The following is an 18,082-nucleotide window of genomic DNA, read 5'->3' as shown; positions in this document are numbered from 1 at the left end:
ATATCATATATTTTTTAACTATTGATCCAAGAAGACCAGTTGGAGCCAAGGTAACAACTAATGAGGATCCAAAAACATGGATTCAAAGCACATCACATGTAAAGTTTCATCAGCCCCTTGAAGGCTGAGACATGATGGTGTTCAGTATATCAGCGATGGACAGAAAACAGATGTGTTGTCTTACTTCAAAAGTCAAAGTCAGCTTAATTTATTTCCTTAATGTTTTAAAATCACGCAAACTTTAACTTGGAATTCATAATAAGCCTCATAATCACAGCTCATTAATTATAAGCTATAATTAGTCAGAGATCAGCCTAATGATAAGACACAATTATGTCTCCAGATGCATTGTTTCTAATCAAGCCCTAATATTCAAACACAGCGCTGTGAGTGTCAGATGTAAACTGTCTGTCATCCTGAAATAACTTCCTGCGTTTCTGACCCAGTTTAAACACATTTCACCCTGTCTGCCTGTGTGCACGACGCATGTCCGTCTCGGTGAGGGTGTGTGTGCACGTTAAGTGTGATGAGGTATAGTTATTACCATACATAAACCGGACGTTTGAAGTAAAATAGCATTTAATGACTTATTTGAAGTATTTGAATTGCAAAGGGAATGAAACATCCCTTTGAAGGAGGAAATGCCATATTCCAATCAAACATTTCACTGTTGCGAAGGTTAATGAATGCCATTAGCCCAGCACCAATAAATTCAGACTTCTACTTTCACGAGATGCATAAATTAGATAAAGGCCCAGAATCCAAAGCTTTTCATACGGGGGGAGAGGGAATGTGTGACAGCAACACAATTACATGCCTGTGGAAGGAACGGCTGTTAAATGGAGGCAATTTGACCAGGCTGAACAACTGGAAGTTAGGATTTCCATCGACTTCTCCTTGTTTGAGGTACATTTCCTTCCACAAGCTCATATATCAATAAGCTGTTTTTCTTTTTGTGTGCTAAAATGTTTATCAATTAAAATTTGCTTCATTAAAATATATTTACAAAATGTATTCTAATTGCAGCTCATCTACATGCACATTAGTGAGATTCATTACCAAACTGAATAATGCCACACCAAAATGTTACCACTTCCACCAACCAGTTTGTTGCATGACTGAATGGGTGACAATATTTATTCTAGGAGATGTTACAATAATTATTAACTAATCTAAGTTTCCTTTGTGATGCTAATTAGTTGTTCATTTGGTTGTATCGTTTTGGCTAATGGCTCATCACTTCTAAAAGTGTCCTGCTTGGCACTAATAAGGTCTGACGTAGGCATTTTCTATACTTCATTACTCCTTTCAAATGATCATTGGCCTCCCTAATTAGATGATCGTTGAGTTATAGCCCCACTGTAGACCACGACCTTGAAAAGAAGTTGAGATCTGACAGATGATGCCCCGGGCCTGAAAGCTAATGGCTGAGACGCAATGACACAATTGTTTTGGTAGGTGTTACTGCGTGTTGGTCACTTTGAGGAAGTTTGACATACACTGCATAAAATCACATTTCAGCCTCATGTAAAACTTATTAACCTGCAATTTCTGTATCTAAAAACCAGGAAAAACAATCACAGGATGTGTTCTTGCGGTTTACTTCAAGTCATAAAGGTAAAGCAGGAGAGATGAAGGAGGGGAGTTGGGTAATGTTGGCTTCATGCACAGTGAGGTGGGATATTAAAAATCTCTGCTCGCACTTTTGCAGCCTCTCCAGGTTGAACAGTATCATTCAGCATGCACTTCCACACACAGTGAATTGATGAACTAAATGATAAAAATCGAACTTATCTCCATAATGCTTTAAATTGTATCAACTACGGATGCCAAATACTTAGTTTTGGTTAAAGTTGAAACCGTCCTTGGAAAGTAAGTACACAGACTCACCTGCACTGATTAGTATCTTGTCTTGTGGTCCAGCAGAAGGTGCTCTTAAAATCCACTCTGAGCTTGACCTATTGCTGCCCTGTTCATACTGTATATCAGTAAAATAAGATAATGAATAAAAATGGAGAGGTGAGCAAAGTCATGCAGATCGGATAATCACAACACCGAAGTACAGAGAAGCAGTGGGCAGACATATTTTGGGTTTTAAACCGTAAATTACCAACACTACATTACACAGCCTTTATGTGGTTTAGTTCAAATTAATTTGAACAAGCTATGTGTTAATTAAACATTTCCACCTGACCATGACATGCAATGGGGGAGAGTCTATGTGATGACATTAACATTCACATACAGCACCAACATGCACGCCTGTTGATATCAGCAGTTTATAATCTGTTCCACTTTTCTCTCTCGAGATGCTGCACTGAAATTCACACCATAAAGGCCCATACTTCCTCTCTTTCTTCTGAAAGGTATGTTTTTTTGTTTTTTTTAATTCATATATAGTTATCATAACCATCCACAGTAGATTCTTGAAACATTAAAAACAGCATTCACTCTTGTTGGACCCACACACTGCTGTTAGTGAACTGTTGATCTGGTTTGTCAGGTCGAATTTTTTCTTATCCAAACCAAGAATCTGAGGATTGATGGGGTCATGTCTTGTTTAGATCATAATACCACCTCAGACAAGTCTGTGATTTTAAACTGTATAATTAAAGTTGACTTGACTTGTCAGACAGTGACATTGCCAACTGACTACATCACTTCATTAAACAAGACTAAGAGTATACAGCCATGCAATCAGCTCTGTGACGGTGTACTTGGGCAAAGTGGTACTTTGAGCTAAATGCTAACATGTTCACAATGACAATGTTAACATGCTGATGTTTTTTATGCTAAACACAAAGTACAGCTGAGGTTGAGGGTGGGTAGGATTTCAGAAACCCAGAATTCAGGCAACAACTAGAACCAGGGCATCAGGAGAGTGCTGTGTTCCTGTTAACCCGACTCGCTGCAGCTCCATCACTGAGGCTCTACTATCACTCTTGATGTACACCACCACATCACTCCAGTAAGAAAAATCCCCTGAGATGGATCTTTTTTCAGTGCTAACATGTGAAATATTGCTTTGCTGGGTGTTCACTCAGGCGAGCAAAAATCATTGCCTCTCTCCAGGTAAGGTTGACAGATGGCCATCCACACTGTGAGAAAAACAAAGGCTTGGATGGCAGAGTGAACAACCAGGTCGGCCCATGTTTTATCCCCCTTCACTTTGTAAAACGACCTCCAAGGTTAACCCTGGCTGGCTTTCTTTTATTTAAGAGGAAAAGTACAAAGAAAGCAGGTTGGGTGGGCATTCTTTAGGCCTTTACAGAATTTCTTTCCTGTGGATAAAAAAATGGTTTTGAACTTCTATTGCATCTTTTGATTTGAAATCCACATGAATACCTGGCAGGATATCTCTGACATATTCTTACACTCAATCAACACACTTAGAAATTAACAACTTCAAACTGAAATGCAATTTGCATGTGTTTGCTTGTGCAGAATAATCAAATCATGTGGTATTAGGCCACGCATCAAGCACTGGAGACAGTGGTTTTGTTCAGCTGGAGGTAATTGAGCCCCTCTGCCATCTTTTTTAGAACAGTGCCTGACATAACCACTGGTTGTCGGCAATCTGACGAGCATCAGATGAATAATTTTAATGTTAATTACATAGAAGGAAAGATACAGTGGAAAATCCTTTCATGATGGGCAATGAAGGAAGTTAAAGATGTTGTTAAATGCAATACCTTTTTAAAAGATATTTTTAAAAAGCGAGGACATGGAGGAGCGAATGGTTGTGTTACACTTATGAGTGCTGCAGACCTAACTAAACTAAACTAAACTTTCTTCTAAGTTAGTTAAGTTTGAAGCATGGTTCGTTTGCAAACTAACTTTCTGTGTAGAGTTTGCATGTTCTCTCCATGCCGGTGTGGGTTTCCTCAGGCTTCCTCCCACAGACCAAAGACATGCAGGTTTTTTTAACAGCAGAGATCCACTATCTAATTTGCCTGTAGGTGTGCATGTCAGCGTGAATGGTAGTCTGTCTTTATGTGTCTGCCCTGTGCTTGACCTGAGACATAACCAGGGTGTACCCCACCTCCCGCCTAGTGTCAGCTGAGATAGGCTCTGGCTCACCCCCCCTCACGACCCTCTAAAAGGATGAGTGGATATAGCTGATTAACCCTGGAAGCCTGGAGGTTTGGAGCTGTCGTTTATTACCATAGAACAAAGTGAACGTCTGTGCTGCTTCTTAAAAGCAGAACCCATAACATTAAAATGAGATAAGACATTTACTGGGAGAACATGGGTCAAATTCAGTGGAAGACAAAAGTGTATTACCTTTTAAAGGTAATATATATATAGATGAGGGATTGTCGGTTACTTCTTACTGTTTCCTGAGCAGAAATTTAATCCAATCTAATGGCAGCAATGATGCTGAGACTCTGATATTGTTTTTCATGGATATGATTTACACTTAATTTCCAGAATATACAGTATTGATTTGCTAATCTACCTGCTGTGATCTCCTCTGAACGTCTACGTAACTGCTGATGATCTCATTTTCAAACACTGTGACATGCTGAATTCTTCAAATGAAATGGAAGATTGATTTGAGGGATATGATGAAAATCTGGGGTTGATCACTGGAACATTTCTGCACATTTTGACTCTGCCTTATTTATTTTTCCAGGAACACAGGATCACAAGTAAGTGATAATAATGGTATTATGTAAATAATAATACTGTACAACGTTGAATGTCTGTTGGATTTCATGGTAACTTTAAATTAAGCCTGATATTAATATGCTAGCCTTCTTGCTAACCCACAAATTGTATTTGATCCATCGGCATGTGAGCTGGACCTTTAGACCTTAAGGCTGAATCCTACACACACTTATTTATAAGAAATCATGATTTATATATTAATTACATATGCAGTAAAGCCCTAGTCCACGATTGGTACACAGGTACACAGTGACATTTCCATTCAGCCATCACAAATCCATAGTCTTCATTCCAGATGTGGTCAATGTGGCAGAGAGAATGTGTTATGTATTGATCCATGAACCACGATGGTTCGGAGTAAATAGTTGCACACTGCGACTTTAGGCACTGCCTCTCAAAAACAAGTCATGTGTCAGTCAGAATTATACCTCAGGCCTGTGATTTTGTAATCACAGAGAAAACGTCAACCTATTTTTTCACTGTGTCCGAATTAAGGGGCCGCATCCTTCAGAGGCTGCAGTCACAGCGGTGCATCTAGACTGTCCCAATTCAAAGGCTCCTTCAAATGCAGCCTTCTTTTCGTGGGCTGCAGCGGGTAGAACCTTCATTGTTCCACCTATCCAAGGATTCATAATGAAAATAATATGGTAAGGATTACTCTTTTAAATGTAAGTAATAAAATCAGCTCAGTTGAACAGCTAACGGTACAAGTGTTTAAAAACCAAGGTGCCTGGGGACGCCTTGGTGACTCACCTGGTAGAGAGCGTACCACTTAATCCTGACGGAGTCCGACCCGCGGCCCTTTGCTGCATGTCATCCCCTCTCTCATCCTTAATTTCCTGTCTCTCTCTCACTCTGCTATGACAATAAAGGCAAAAATGCCAAAAATAAAAAAACCTTAACCAAGGGGCCTTAAAACCTAAAGTTCAAGGTTGCTAGGCGACAGGACCTGAAATCCTCCATAGGCCTAACAGTCTCGTTTTGGGTCAGCCCTCGCCGCGTGGTCCGAATGATCTGGTCCCTGAATTGGGGACAAAGCTCTTGAATGTTCAGAACCTCAACATTAAAATGAGTGCTTATAGAGCTCACTGGCTATTACTGTCAGCCTTGTATCTGTAGTCATTGAAGGTGGGTTAAATACTGAGTGGAGCAGCTTTAAAGTCGTACATTTTTGGAGAAAACATGTTTATGTGTGTGCCGAGATTTAAGCCAGTGCTGTACCTTGAAGTTAGAGTATTTTTCTTCACCTTGGTCCAGCAGCATTGGCCATCTATCAGTGAAAGATGGATGCCAAAGGCAGGAGGCTGACTTAAAGATGACCAACTCAGGCTTGGCAGTGATGGAGATCCTCCGTCGCTTTGATGCGTTGGCTTACAATATGGTGTCAGCAAAATGGACTGGATGGCTGTAAACGGCGGTGTCAAGCTGTAAGTCTGCATATAGACAGGGTCACTTCACCCGGTTACTGAGGGCGAGAAGATGTTCAGTCAACCCTGAAAGCATGTGTGCGGGATGATTCGATCTGCTGAGGCTGCACAGGGGAGGAAAACCCATCACATGGAGGAAGAATTCACTCGAGAGGCAGGATAGTTGAAACTTGGAGATTGAGGTGCTTGAAACTCATTCAGGATTAAAAATAACATTACAGGCTGCTGCAGCACAGAGGTATCATGTCATGCTGTGCGCTCACATTCACTGTTAACCTCCTATGTATCTTTTATTCTCGCCGCTGTGCTTCAGTGTCCATCACTCACAGCAGTTCTTCTGGGTGGTCATAACTCATGCAGAGTTTTGTCATAGAGACCGCCCCCTGTCCTGGGATCAACTCCATGTTATCCCCTTCAGCATTGATTAGCACTGTGTTACACTGACATGGACAGAGACAGATAGAGTCTCCTGGATCTGTCCGCCTGATAATACCCACTGCCAGAAGAGGAGTGGATGTTAAACCAAACAGGCACAATGTGTTCCGACATCAGCGGCTAATGTCAGGAGAAGGCATTTCGACAATGAGGAAATGAGGAGGTGACCCAGTGAGGCCACGATGCATATTGCTTTGACCCTCCCACTTGGCCCCGCCATTGTTTTTCAATTAATCGCAGCCACTTTGCGGCGAACGACACTGACAGATGGCAAGGTCTTTGTCGGGGGTTCACAGGGGTGCGAGGCAGATAGTGCTTACTGGTGGGGAAAAGTGAATTTTGGGGCCAAATGATACACGCCCCCGAGCAGAGCCACTGAGGCAGATTTCTAAGTGCTGATCTATTCAAAGTGCAAGGAACCAGGAAATAAGGTGGAGGTGTCTCTACCAGTCTAGAGGATATTACACTATATGTCAAGGGAGAGTTTTGCATGATGAAGAGACGTAATTTAAGTGTCATAATAATTAGCCAGTTAGTCTTTAAAACTTTTATTACAGCATAAAGGGCTTCGTCAGAAGTACACCTACCCACAAACCCTTCATCTCACACTGACTGTCTGCAAACTAAAAATAGAGACAGTGGTCATAAATAAGGATAACAAGTTGTTTGGGCTTAGAATTATAAATTAACAGCATTTGTTGTAAAAATTTTAGTTGTTAGTTGTGGCAATAAACCAAGTCTCTCACTTCAGTACAAGTGAGCAGTTTTTGTTATTTCAGAATCTTTAGCTGGGGTTCATAAAAAAAAAAAAAGATGTTTGTTTTTAAGTTGTGGAACCATTTCCGCACTCATACAATGCATGAGTTCACTAAACGTTTGCCTCATCACTGACCGGACTCATTTCATTGGTCAGTGTGGTGCAAAACTGAAACTTCTCCAAGAGTGAAAGATGAATACGAGAGGAGACCAAGTGCAACAACTCATGACGATAAAACAACTTTTGTTGGATGAACTCAATTTCTTATAGTTTGTCACCTTCAAAAATTCTGAGTTATCTAAACAAAAGAATTATTACTTGACAGAACCAGTTGTTTTAAGGTGGCCTTGATGTTTAGTAAATTTAAAAAGGATTTGCAGCTGGTTGTCTTATATTTTTGAGTTTTTACAGTGTGCGAGTTATGACCAGTTCAACCAAAGACCAATGTTCCCTTTTAAGATTGTTGTATTCTGATAATTCTTCATAGAAAAGGTAAAAAAAATGCTTGCAAGAGAAAAAGAAACAGTTCAAGAAAAGAAAAGAAAAGATGTGTTTTTTCTTTTGTTTTTCTAAATTCATCTTAACTTTACACGCGGTGGGAAGTGCTGAGCCCCAGGTTGGGTAGCACAAAGAGACATGTTTTTTCAACACTCAACCGGAACCAAAATTAGGAGTTTTATTAATTCTAGCATGAAATTATTAAAGTATAATCTGTATATGTAATATTTATTTTGTGTGTCGCTTGTAGTGAGAGTGATCACAGACTGCACTTCTCAGGTCTACAGAGGATTTTACTGTATTTCAGCTCATTGTTTTGGTTTCACAGCCCACAACTTTACTGTTTTGGTTAATCTGACTGTTCTCAAAGCGTTTTCAGCAGCAGCAAGCAGCAGTTTTCAGTGGAAGCGCTCTAAAAACCCATTGTGCCTCTACCTCTGCAAAAGCAAACGGCACAAAAATCATAGTTAGCAAATAGCTGCTGAACACAGCAGAGCGTTTGTTGGCGACATCAGGAGCTGGTGAAGACCAAAAACACATACACAGAGAGTAAATATTGTGGCCAGAAAAACAAATGAATAATTTTGCTCCTTGTCTGCTGGCTGTGTACGCAGGAAACTGTTTGCTAACATTACATATATCAACTTTATACGTCAAATGTGAATTTCAGCTTGTTGTGGAGTTTGGCTTCCAATCACCACAAAAACAGTTTAGGCGTCTGACCAATAATTGAACCATTTACAAAAAGGGAAAGTCAAAGTGAGCCGCCACATCTGTTAGCAACGAGGAATTTCTATCGTGTCCGCTGTAAACTGAGTAAACTGGCAACTGTTTGCCATATAACTTAAAGATAATAATATGTCGGTGTTGTGTTTGCAGCTTGGTGCCCCCATGTGGCCCAAAAACAGTTACTGTAGGTTTAAGGGTTGTATGCTACGCAGGGAGTCGGAGATGAGGATGGACAGAGTGAAAGTGCAGCTGACGCTCTGCTTTGTCTGGACACCAGACTCCAGTACCGTTGAGGGTCAGTCCACGCCGATCCCTCTCCTTTATGGCCCACTAAAGTACTGGCAGATGTGCTGTTAAGTAGCTCTCAACGATTGTTAGTCGAGCCCTAACTTCTCCCTGGTGCTGAGCTATTGATTTTGCATTAGATAAACATGAATCTTGTAAATAAGAGGTGAGCGTGGATTCATTGACCCTCCCCATTGTACTCTGAGAGAGACAGGGAGCGGGCAAGAGAAAGAGAGAGAGCTTTAAACATTAGCCGACACAATGAACGGAGCTTCATTTGAAGCATAATTATCTTTCCCAGTGAAGTGCAGTGAGGGGACAAATGGGAGCGCCAGGGGTGACATAGATTCTCTACTGGTGGACTACAAAGGTCAAACCTTGCAACTGAAAGACTAGTGAGGGAAAAAATAAAGAGTTATGATGACTAACAAATACAATTTAGACTGAAATCAAAGTTGCTGTGAGGTGGAAATATTGATGAATGCTTGTGGCAAAGAAAAAGGTTGGGGCCAGAGTATTTTAGGGCTCTTCATCTATCTGAGTGGCCTTTACAGTTCAAGTAACACGGATTAGCATTGCATATGAAGATTTTCAATGCATGACAGAACAGCTGTGTGTACTGTTTGCTATTGTCTACAAGCAGAAAACAGAGGCTAGAGACAAGGCCTTCTGGGCTTTGTTGTATAAATTATAAATCAATGTCGTTCAGGGATGAGACTCTCCCCAGAATGTCGATATATACTGGAGGAAAAAGTTATGATCCTGATCCGATCCAATAATTTAAATCTACTGTATGTGATATGGGCATAAAACAATAGCCTGGTGCTATGACTCTTGGCTTACTACCACAGATTTTCATCAGGGCTTTAATGACACCAATAATGTTCTGAACACTGCCAGGACAGAAATTCATTTCAGAAAAAGAGGGGGAAAAAAGCCCTGATGGTGTTTCATCCATCTGTTGAAGCAGCTTTTTTCTGTAGTGAGGAATTTATGAAAAAGTCTCTAACAAGTCTGATTTATGTTTATAGGCTTCTAAACAGACAGGTAGTCAGTGGAGCTCGGGGAGCGCTAAACAGAAGTACATAAAAACAATGGAGAAGGGATTGGATCAGCTCAGCTGAAACGCATTTGTCCTGAGGGAAAAAGCCTCTTCAGCAGCAAAAAGAACAGCGGCAGGCACAGACAGTATATCTGGGAAATGGAATCCTTTGACCGTTTATTAATCAATAAACACATTGGGTTCCATCAAAGCGTGACGCATTTTGGTCTGTTCTTTAATGCCACTGATTAATTTTACCGGGGTCCTTCGGAGCTGCAGAGGCCTGACAGCTAACAAACTGTGTGCAGGTCTGTGGTTGAATCTCATGTCGTAAATACTTCACTGCTGTAAAGAACAAGCATCAGAATGGGCATCACATTATGAGCGTTTAGATTGTATTTCTCAGTATAAAATACAGTTATAATTTGAATTCAAGCTGCATACACACTACATGAGACAACCATACTGTGCTCAGTGTTTTCCTGGCTCAGTCTTTATAAATACACAGCACAAAGTAAATGCCCATATATGTTGTCTGTGCGTGCTGATATCCACAGCCCCTCTATCTCCTGAATCTTTCGGTCGAGGCATGTAAGTTGGAGGCTGGATGAGATTGAAAGTGAAAGCCTTCCAGTTTTATTTAACCCTGTCCCTCTGATTCAATATGAAGCCTGCCTGTGTGCAGATGATAACTGAGAGCAAAAGGTTGACATCAATAGGACTGACTGACTGTCTCTGCTCGTGTGTGTGTGTGTGTGTGTGTGTGTTACCAGTCTGTCCAAATGCATACATGAATGTTTAAGGGTGTTTATGACTGTGATGACACACGAGCGCCCAAATGTGCAGCTGCATGGCCTTGTGTGTATGTGTGTGTGTGTGTTACAGCAGGACTGCTGGCAGACAGCCTGTCTGTCAGTGAGTGATTAGTGAAACCTGCTTCACTAATAATCTTCCTCTAATAGTTTTCTCTGAAGATGGTCTATTTGATTATTGGAATTCATTGGGGTCTTTAATTACATGCACCAGGCATTTCCAGGCTAATTTGTATCTCCGTCCCGTTTAGCATTTCAAAGTGGCAAATCATTCCCTGCACCTTATTAAACATCTCCAGCTCCTGACGCAACGCTCTCTCCGCAGTCTCAGCTGCATCAGTAAACAAGCATTTTACATAAAGTTTAAATTTAATAACTGATTAGTTGTACATGGACAATAAGGTAACACAATCAGATCACATCAGCAAACATACATTTGTCTTTTATTAATATTGATTATTAATGATAGACTTTTTTTTATATCATCATGTTATATATATTTCTATCTTGTTATTCCCCAAAAATCTAGTTTTTAAATTTTTCTTTTCCTTTTCCTTTTTCAGAAAATAAAGTTTTGTATAGGAACCTTTTTATCACTATCATATCCTCTGTCATATAGAGCAGTAATAATAAGGAGCACATGTTAGAAAGCTAGAAACCTACTATAATATTTGCTGGGTTAATAATTTGTAATAGTCACAGATGTAATAAATCTGCACACTGTTCATAATTTTACAATCATATGTATGTATTGATTTAAACCTCTCTTGCTTTGTATTCAGCCCTCTTTACAGAGAATCCTCTGGGTCAAGTGAAAAGAAATATCAGAACTGCCCGAGTAAAAGGGACCATAAAGTTAACAACTGTGTAAAATGCAATATACCAGTATGTAATTATCACAGTTCAAATAAGGCAGTGTGCCTGAAATTCAGACGTTTCTTACTCTTTTCTTCTTTGTGTTCAAAATTACAAATAAATTTATATATTTATCATTAACCAATTTATTGATTCTGATATAAATCTCTTTTTTAAAAGTTATTGTTAAGGCAGTTTTTATGCCTTTATTTGATTGGGAATATGAAGAGAGACAGGAAATACGGGAGAGAGAGTGGAGGAGACACATGCAGTAAAGGGTCTGGCTGGCTGGGAGTCAAACCAGGGACCTGCTGCTTGAAAATAATTTTTGATCCATTTATGGAAACGTGTTGATTCCAGTGGTGACCTCCAGTGAATGTTTGATTTCAAAAGCTGATGCAAAATGTGTTTTTATGAAATTACATTTTTTATTCCCAGAGGAAGAATTATTTTGCCAGAATAAATAACTGCCAGCACGCACTGCAGTGAACATAATGACTGCTACAACCACCAGACGAGAAGAGTAAATCCTGCAAAGCCATTAGCTTTAGAGTTTCACTACACTTTTCTAGGCTTTGTCGAGGCCTATTCTTTTCAAAGATCTACGACTCTTAAAATTACTTACATGGGTGGACCTTTTTATCTATCAAATACATTATAACATAATTTGTGCTTGATTACCTGGTAAAATACCAGGTGCTGAAACATAATAACACCACACCAAGACCAGCCCAGAGATACAGAGGTGATGGGTTAATAATAATAAAAAAAAACTAAAAAAAAACTTTTGTTGCCAGATGAAAGGAACTTCCACTCATATGAAAATCTAATAACCTTCATCTCAAAGGGAGTTATTGAATTTTGATGTTCTCCCTGTGAGCGCCATTTATATAACTTAATAGGAAATCAAAAGCTGTTTGACAATCTGAGGAATCAAGCAGTGCTACACCGGCTTATCGTCTTTATCTGCTCTTGAAATTTTATAAAAGTCTGCTGTTGTTTCTTCATTTCCTCTTCCTTCTGGTTTCCAATCACAAAAGCCTCCAAGGCGTACTTTTGTGATGTTTTTTTTTTTTTTGTCCTGTTTCTTAGACTTTTTCTCTAATTGTTGAACCGCTGCTATTACAGCCATGAATTACTCCTTTTCCTCCCTCCTGGCTGTAGATGCTGAAATGATTCCTCTGCCTGCCTACACTGATAAGGTGTGGGGGCCTATCTGATGTTGCTTGCTGAGGGAAGCACGATTAGATCTAAGCTATAAAGTCACTTTAGTCTTTTCTAAAATAGCCCCAAGGCAAAAAGTTCTCACCGTAGAAAAATGTAATCTACAGGACAAAACGGTCAAACAACCATCTATACATTGTTGAGTGCTCCATGATCCCTGAAACATGATATTTTTTAAGCAATGTACATGGTACTTGAAAAGGATGATGATAAAATTATTTTATTGTACATCAGACAGACAAACCACATATTTTATTAAAATCTAAGAATAGAATTAAGCCTACGGGATAAACCAAAACTGTTTCCACACGTTGTTCTTACAAAATATCTGTGGTTGAAATTTTGTGAGCTGGAGAAAAAGATGCTCAGATGTCTCAGGCAGAAGTGTTTATCGAAAGCCTGATGTGCAACATGGAGGAAAAGATGAGCAGTAGACAGCCAGCAAGAGACAGCCAGCAAGAGACTCAGATTGGTGTCACAGTGGTTTCTGAAGATGTCCGGTCCTATACAACGTATATACTCCGAGGTTGCTACATGCTTCTGTACCTTACCCTAATGAGGCTAAACTATAGTCTAAACCTGTGTGTCTTGCACTTTGCCCCACTTCACTCATCTTTGGCTGGAGCTGGATTTGAGCAGTTCTCTCCAAGTTATGCTTTTCCCTTCATCCTTATCTAGAACTGTAGAATTCAGACCAAAAGCAGCGAGAATGTCAAGTCATTCATTTTTTATGTGAGCCAGCGTCTCATGGCGGCGAGCAGCGACATGCCGATGGCGCGTTTCTGGCGGTGTGGGCGTCCGAAAAAGTTGAAGTTCCGATTACTTTATGGTAACGAGTTACGTGAACAACCAGGATGTAGAAGTGACCTGCTCAAGAGAACACAACTGAGAAAAGTTTTGTTCCCATCAAAGCACAGTGGAGGAGAAACTGATAGGCCAAATTGAGGGAGGCGGGTTTCCATGTCCTTCATGACGTGTCCCTGTTTGCTTACAGCAAAAAAAAGATTCATCGACAAAGGTGTCTGACATTGAAGTTGCTCCAGGTGAGTTGGTGAAGTGTAGTCTATAAAACATTTCATGTAAACAGGAGGTAAATTTCATGCCAACTAGCCTTTTAAGCACTTTAAATACAGTTTGCAAGACCAAGTATTTCAAACAAATTTGCTCACTGCATCTACATCAGAGCGCTCACAAACTCACTTTTTTTTTCTCTATTTTTTCTGCTCTTTCTGCTTTCAGTCTGAATGTACACTAAGACCTTGGGTACACCAGCTATGGGGGATAAAGATCATCTGACATCATTAGAAACAAAAATATATTTCTATGTATATAAGTGAACTATATTCAGCCTTCTGTTAAGCACCATGATTCACAAGTGACCAACATCTTTAATAATATCACATACTGATGATTAGAATTAAGAGTTCTTACCTTACATAGTCAGAGCCACTGTGTTCTTTCATATCTGCATCACGACTGTGGAGATACATTACAAAAACAAATGTTTTGGCTTTTTCACCATGTTCATGTTCATGTTCACTCTGAAATATCTACATGACGATGAGTTTCTTTTCTTTCTCTGCATTTTCCAAAGCTTGTGGTGTGATGTACCAGGTGCATCTTGTTGACTAATTAATTCAGTGGCTATTGATTACCGCCACCTGTGTGCAGTCTGCTGTCTGACGCTCAACACACTGAAAAGAGGACTGTGAATAGTGTCGCTCGCAGTGACAAACCCACAGCGAATTAGCACCCAACTCTGCATTTTCCCTACAGAACTTCCAGTCGGCTTCCAGCTCAATTTTGTGGCTTTTTTTTCTGGTTAACACTGTGCGCCACCTGCCGGGCCCCATGCCGCTGACAGACAGTTAGCCGCTAACTAGTTAAACATGTAGCAGCAAAAGAGCGAGATAGTTTTCTCTGGAGTTGGTTGAGACAAAAGGAGAGTGTGAACGCTTGTTTGTCTCTATATGTCAGACCTGCCATAGACTGGAAACCTCTCCAGGGTGGACCCAGCCATCGGCCAATGTCAGCTGGGATTGGCTCCAGCCCCTCCACGACCCTATAAGGATAAGCAGTATAGATAATGGATAGATGGATGGATGGATGAATGGATTGATGCCCTTAGGATTCCTTAGGAGGTGGCCAGAAAAAAAACTCCACATGAATACTACAGATATGTACGTTTTTTGACCATATTTTGTTAAATTTGCTCGAAAAAAAAAAAAATCAAGGCAACTTAAAGAAAAAGTATTTTAACTACAAAGTGAGGTTTATATTTTCTGAACCATGAATGAATCATTTTGAAAATGGACCAATTATGATGATACAACATGCAGTTATGCTAGCAACAACGCCGTGGTTTTCCAGAGACAACGCTGTAAAAACAGGTCTTCACTTTATTTAACTCTAAATTCCAGCTTGGATTTCTGCGAGTGGACACGACAGTGGTCTATCTTGTGGCCATGGGGGTGTAGCAGCCAGACTTTGACTTCTGGTTCAAGGTTAATGCCTGTTGGCTCACCTCTGGACACACACGGCTGTGATTGATGCATGCTCTGTCGCTATGCCCGAGGGATTAACACTACCCGAATAACAGCAGCGTTTACATTCAGTGACCTCTTGCATCACCTTCCCACTCCGACATGGATTACTGTCACAAACGTGGCCATTCAGGTTCCTTGTCTACCTTTGTTTTCCAACCAGAATACTAATTTTGGAAGGAGAGGAGGGAGATTGAGATTTGTTCGTAAAAACATGTGAATCAGAGAGGACTGTTTTGAAGACAGGAAGTGCTTGTAAATCTCTAATTTAAGATTCACAATTAATATGAAATTGTTCTGTAAAAAGAAAAGAATCATATGTTCCAGAAAGAGTCATCCATCTGATGCAGCATTTCTCCCACCCTATAATGCATGTAAAAAGTAAACCGGGCCCTTGGGCGGCGGACACGCTGCATGTGTATTGCACCACATGAGAGTCGATCGGAGGCCATCTGGTCAGGCCCAGCAACTGCTCTGCCTGAGGCAAACTGTACAAGCAAGTCATTTATAAGTGTCGCAGGTGGTCCCCTGCGTCTTCAAACACTGTAATGAGTAATGAGGGTTAGTCCATTGAGGGTCTGTCTTCCAGCAGGGGCTGCGAATGCAAGGACACCAAATTCACCAGCAGGTAGGAGTTTGATAATGCAGGGCCTGCTGGTCATATTCACATATTGCATTAATGGACACGGTGACCTTCATTGATGTGATTTATAATGCATGTCACTACAGTGATTTTTTTATGTTATTGACGATGAAACTCTAATATTAAAGTAATCATCGGAGGCTTTTTCATATAAATCACTGTTTGCCCTGCCAACTTTGCCACTATGTTGTCCTGTAATGACCTTTCAGGTGACTCAGGTATTTTTCTGAAAAGCATCTCGTGACAAATGTGGTGACTTCTTCACATTCACTGTGATGATCTCCCATGCATTTGGACACATTGTGTGTTTTACACTTGTCTGTCCAAGATGTCTTAAGCTACAAGAAATGAGAATGAGAAATGAGCAAGCGCACATACAGTTGGTGATGTCTATGTTTCTCCCTCAGACATGCCCACACAACAGTCTTTAACAATATCTGCTATAACTTATTGATTATGGACTAAATGGTGCTAAGTAAGCTCTACAGCTGGAACAGTTTCTGCATCTGAAATCTGACAGAGGCATATAACTGTGTCGAGATCTGAAATACATAAGTTCTATGTACAGTGACACATTTTTGCTTTACTTCCTCTGACGGTTATTATTTCTGACTATTGTGCACATGGAGTATAAAGTATGATTTGTTGCTATGGCAACCAGCAACGATGAACTTTCATTTACCCAGTATACAGTAAGCTGTGCATAACTGCTTAAATGTCTCATATTTTCCTCCCCTGTGTTTTATTTGAAGTGTTGATCCATAAGAAGATATATTTGTTGTTTTAAGAACCAAAAAGCATCTCAGTGTAGTTTTACATTTCCTCTCTCAGGCTTCTCTTTAGTAACGACAGGTTGGTGAGCCAATCAAAAGAGAGGCTCTGAGCCTCTGACTGCCTCTGGCTGACTGTTTTCTAAGTGATCAAATACAAATATAGCCGATTTCAGGTAAACACTCACAGAAACCAAATCCTGCAAGGCTGGATGGTGGGTCCAGGTGGGCTGGGCTTGGGGCATGGCTGAGAGTCGTGACTCCTTTGTTGTGACATCACAAAGTTACAGAAGTCCTGACGGCTTGTTTTAAAGCTCAGTTTCTGAATACAGGCTGTGTGCATTTCTCTTTGGACTGAGCGCTTTGATACTTTCACATAATAATATAGAACCTAGACCTGCTTTATAACCATAAACACACGGAACTCTCACTGAATTCAACATGAGACCTTTAATTGAAAACATTAATTAAAAAAATAAATAGTTAATATACATGTTGCCACACTTCAGAATACAACCTCGTATCCGCATCGTCTATGAATTCCTTGTAGATGTGCTGAGTGGAGTTACAGTACATAACTACAGGAATTCAGACTCACACAACATCTCCTCCATTCTTTTCTATAGGTTTTGTCATAACTTTTGTCACTTGTGCCATTGGATGCATATGATGGGGTCAGACCTTTTATTGTACTTAGGTCCTAAAACCAGGCCAGTGCGAATGGCTACGGCTTGTGCAAGTGCAGATGCATTCTCCTGTGGAAATAAAGGCCTTGCTCTGCTCATTGTCACGCTTGGGTGTCTGGTGTAAAAGCCGGTGATCATAGCTTGCAGTGCAGCAGAGCAGCATACAGCATATCATCATGCACAAATTACACCATATCACAGTGAGTTCCTGTACAGAGGAGTCAACAGAGAGTTGGAAACACTTTTGAAATAAATGGTTGAAGAAATGCTGCTAGTGTGAGCAGTGGAAACCCCACAGATGAACAGATAACGAGACAAAGTGCTGATTTGTAAAACTCTGCTTTCATCAGCAGAACTTGCAAGGAAAGGGAGGTGACAGTGCCACCCACACTGTTTGATTGACAACTGATCTCTGGCAAGCACCACAGCGTCTTTGGCTGCTTAGCTCCGAAGATGGAGCCAGAAAAATAGAGAAACATACAACAGATTTTGCGGATTACTACTACTTCAATGCTACATTACCACTCTAAAATCCATTGATAGAAGGAACACCCTCAGCGCCACTGCACCCACACAGTGCAGAAAGTTCTGCAGCATAGATCAGAGTAGAGTATATAAGGGGATCATGGTGTCCTTCCCTCCTCTACCACAGTCTCCCACTCTTCTATATCTGAGGACCTAAAGACTGCTGTCCCTGGCTAATAA

This window comes from Seriola lalandi, unplaced genomic scaffold (assembly GCF_002814215.2).
Source record: "Seriola lalandi dorsalis isolate HSWRI2012SDOR001 ecotype SW California unplaced genomic scaffold, Sedor1 jcf7180002054494, whole genome shotgun sequence".
Classification (NCBI taxonomy): domain Eukaryota; kingdom Metazoa; phylum Chordata; class Actinopteri; order Carangiformes; family Carangidae; genus Seriola; species Seriola lalandi.
Note: the sequence above shows the minus strand (reverse complement) of the source record.